This window comes from Engystomops pustulosus, unplaced genomic scaffold (genome assembly GCF_040894005.1).
Source record: "Engystomops pustulosus unplaced genomic scaffold, aEngPut4.maternal MAT_SCAFFOLD_781, whole genome shotgun sequence".
Taxonomy (NCBI): Eukaryota; Metazoa; Chordata; class Amphibia; order Anura; family Leptodactylidae; genus Engystomops; species Engystomops pustulosus.
The window spans coordinates 23,213-27,500 of NW_027285660.1; positions in this window are offsets into that span (position 1 = coordinate 23,213).

Here is a 4,288-nt window from a genome sequence, read left to right on the forward strand (position 1 = left end):
CCGGATAGGCCAAGTGGCTTCTCCCGCTGACTTGCCCCTTTGGAAGTAGGAGCTCCTACTTCCATGGGCATTATTCCTCCCCGGGACCTACTGCCAAGTGTGGCCGGGGAACAGTGACTCTTGGCCGGGTAGGCCAAGTGGCTTCTCCCGCTGACTTGCCCCTTTGGAAGTAGGAGCTCCTACTTCCATGGGCATTATTCCTCTCCGGGACCTACTGCCAAGTGTGGCCGGGGAACAGTGACTCTTGGCCGGATAGGCCAAGTGGCTTCTCCCGCTGACTTGCCCCTTTGGAAGTAGGAGCTCTTACTCCCATGGGCAGTATACCTCTCGGGGACTTAGAGCCAAGTGTCTTCACCCTTTGGAGGTAGTAGCTCCTACTTCCATGGGCATTATTCCTCCCCGGGACCTACTGCCAAGTGTGGCCGGGGAACAGTGACTCTTGGCCGGATAGGCCAAGTGGCTCTTCTCCCGCTGACTTGCCCCTTTGGAAGTAGGAGCTCCTACTTCCATGGGCATTATTCCTCCCCGGGACCTACAGCCAAGTGTGGCCGGGGAACAGTGACTCTTGGCCGGATAGGCCAAGTGGCTTCTCCCGCTGACTTGCCCCTTTGGAAGTAGGAGCTCTTACTTCCATGGGCATTATACCTCTCGGGGACTTAGAGCCAAGTGTCTTCACCCTTTGGAGGTAGGAGCTCCTACTTCCATGGGCATTATTCCTCCCCGGGACCTACTGCCAAGTGTGGCCGGGGAACAGTGACTCTTGGCCGGATAGGCCAAGTGGCTTCTCCCGCTGACTTGCCCCTATTGAAGTAGGAGCTCTTACTTCCATGGGCATTATTCCTCCCCGGGACCTACTGCCAAGTGTGGCCGGGGAACAGTGACTCTTGGCCGGATAGGCCAAGTGGCTTCTCCCGCTGACTTGCCCCTTTGGAAGTAGGAGCTCTTACTTCCATGGGCATTATTCCTCCCCGGGACCTACTGCCAAGTGTGGCCGGGGAACAGTGACTCTTGGCCGGATAGGCCAAGTGGCTTCTCCCGCCGACTTGCCCCTTTGGAAGTAGGAGCTCCCACTTCCATGGGCATTATTCCTCCCCGGGACATACTGCCAAGTGTGGCCGGGGAACAGTGACTCTTGGCCGGATAGTCCAAGTGGCTTCTCCCGCTGACTTGCCCCTTTGGAAGTAGGAGCTCCTACTTCCATGGGCATTATTCCTCCCCGGGACCTACAGCCAAGAGTGGCCGGGGGACAGTGACATGTGGCCGGATAGGCCAAGTGGCTTCTCCCGCTGACTTGCCCCTTTGGAAGTAGGAGCTCCTACTTCCATGGGCATTATTCCTCCCCGGGACCTACTGCCAAGTGTGGCCGGGGAACAGTGACTCTTGGCCGGATAGGCCAAGTGGCTTCTCCCGCTGACTTGCCCCTATGGAAGTAGGAGCTCTTACTTCCATGGGCATTATTCCTCCCCGGGACCTACTGCCAAGTGTGGCCGGGGAACAGTGACTCTTGGCCGGATAGGCCAAGTGGCTTCTCCCGCTGACTTGCCCCTTTGGAAGTAGGAGCTCTCACTTCCATGGGCAGTATACCTCTCGGGGACTTAGAGCCAAGTGTCTTCACCCTTTGGAGGTAGGAGCTCTTACTTCCATGGGCATTATTCCTCTCCGGGACCTACAGCCAAGTGTGGCCGGGGAACAGTGACACTTGGCCGGATAGGCCAAGTGGCTGCTCCCGCTGACTTGCCCCTTTGGAAGTAGGAGCTCCTACTTCCATGGGCATTATTCCACCCCGGGACCTACAGCCAAGTGTGGCCGGGGGACAGTGACATGTGGCCGGATAGGCCAAGTGGCTTCTCCCGCTGACTTGCCCCTTTGGAAGTAGGAGCTCCTACTTCCATGGGCATTATTCCTCCCCGGGACCTACTGCCAAGTGTGGCCGGGGAACAGTGACTCTTGGCCGGGTAGGCCAAGTGGCTTCTCCCGCTGACTTGCCCCTTTGGAAGTAGGAGCTCCTACTTCCATGGGCATTATTCCTCCCCGGGACCTACTGCCAAGTGTGGCCGGGGAACAGTGACTCTTGGCCGGGTAGGCCAAGTGGCTTCTCCCGCTGACTTGCCCCTTTGGAAGTAGGAGCTCTTACTCCCATGGGCAGTATACCTCCGGGGACTTAGAGCCAAGTGTCTTCACCCTTTGGAGGTAGTAGCTCCTACTTCCATGGGCATTATTCCTCCCCGGGACCTACTGCCAAGTGTAGCCGGGGAACAGTGACTCTTGGCCGGATAGAACTAGTGGCTTCTCCCGCTGACTTGCCCCTTTGGAAGTAGGAGCTCCTACTTCCATGGGCATTATTCCTCCCCGGGACCTACTGCCAAGAGTGGCCGGGGAACAGTGACTCTTGGCCGGATAGGCCAAGTGGCTTCTCCCGCTGACTTGCCCCTTTGGAAGTAGGAGCTCCTACTTCCATGGGCATTATTCCTCCCCGGGACCTACTGCCAAGTAAGGCCGGGGAACAGTGACTCTTGGCCGGATAGAACTAGTGGCTTCTTCCGCTGACTTGCCCCTTTGGAAGTAGGAGCTCCTACTTCCATGGGCATTATTCCTCCCCGGGACCTACAGCCAAGCTTGGCCGGGGGACAGTGACATGTGGCCGGATAGGCCAAGTGGCTTCTCCCGCTGACTTGCCCCTTTGGAGGTAGGAGCTCTTACTTCCATGGGCATTATTCCTCTCCGGGACCTACAGCCAAGTGTGGCCGGGGAACAGTGAAACTTGGCCGAATAGGCCAAGTGGCTGCTCCCGCTGACTTGCCCCTTTGGAAGTAGGAGCTCCTACTTCCATGGGCATTATTCCTCCCCGGGACCTATAGCCAAGTGTGGCCGGGGGACGGTGACATGTGGCCGGATAGGCCGAGCGGCTTCTCCCGCTGACGTCATCGCTTTGGAAGTAGGAGCTCCTACTTCCATGGGCTTGTTCCTCCCCGGGACTTGCCGCCAAGTCTGGCCGGGGGACAGTGACATGTGGCCGGATAGGCCAACTGGCTGCTCCCGCTGAGCCCCTACTTCCATGGGCTTGTTCGTCCCCCGGGACTTGCCGCCAAGTCTGGCCGGGGAACAGTGACATGCCGCCGGATACGGCCGAGCGGCTGCTCCCGCTGACGTCATCGCTTTGGAAGTAGGAGCTCCTACTTCCATGGGCTTGTTCCTCCCCGGGACTTGCCGCCAAGTCTGGCCGGGGGACAGTGACATGTGGCCGGATAGGCCAACTGGCTGCTCCCGCTGAGCCCCTACTTCCATGGGCTTGTTCGTCCCCGGGACTTGCCGCCAAGTCTGGCCGGGGAACAGTGACATGCCGCCGGATACGGCCGAGCGGCTGCTCCCGCTGACGTCATCACTTTGGAAGTCGGAGCTCCTACTTCCATGGGCTTGTTCCTCCCCGGGACTTGCCGCCAAGTCTGGCCGGGGGACAGTGACATGTGGCCGGATAGGCCAACTGGCTGCTCCCGCTGAGCCCCTACTTCCATGGGCTTGTTCGTCCCCGGGACTTGCCGCCAAGTCTGGCCGGGGAACAGTGACATGCCGCCGGATACGGCCGAGCGGCTGCTCCCGCTGACGTCATCACTTTGGAAGTCGGAGCTCCTACTTCCATGGGCTTGTTCCTCCCCGGGACTTGCCGCCAAGTCTGGCCGGGGGACAGTGACATGTGGCCGGATAGGCCAACTGGCTGCTCCCGCTGAGCCCCTACTTCCATGGGCTTGTTCGTCCCCGGGACTTGCCGCCAAGTCTGGCCGGGGAACAGTGACATGCCGCCGGATACGGCCGAGCGGCTGCTCCCGCTGACGTCATCACTTTGGAAGTCGGAGCTCCTACTTCCATGGGCTTGTTCCTCCCCGGGACTTGCCGCCAAGTCTGGCCGGGGGACAGTGACATGTGGCCGGATAGGCCAACTGGCTGCTCCCGCTGAGCCCCTACTTCCATGGGCTTGTTCGTCCCCGGGACTTGCCGCCAAGTCTGGCCGGGGAACAGTGACATGCCGCCGGATACGGCCGAGCGGCTGCTCCCGCTGACGTCATCACTTTGGAAGTCGGAGCTCCTACTTCCATGGGCTTGTTCCTCCCCGGGACTTGCCGCCAAGTCTGGCCGGGGGACAGTGACATGTGGCCGGATAGGCCAACTGGCTGCTCCCGCTGAGCCCCTACTTCCATGGGCTTGTTCGTCCCCGGGACTTGCCGCCAAGTCTGGCCGGGGAACAGTGACATGCCGCCGGATACGGCCGAGCGGCTGCTCCCGCTGACGTCAT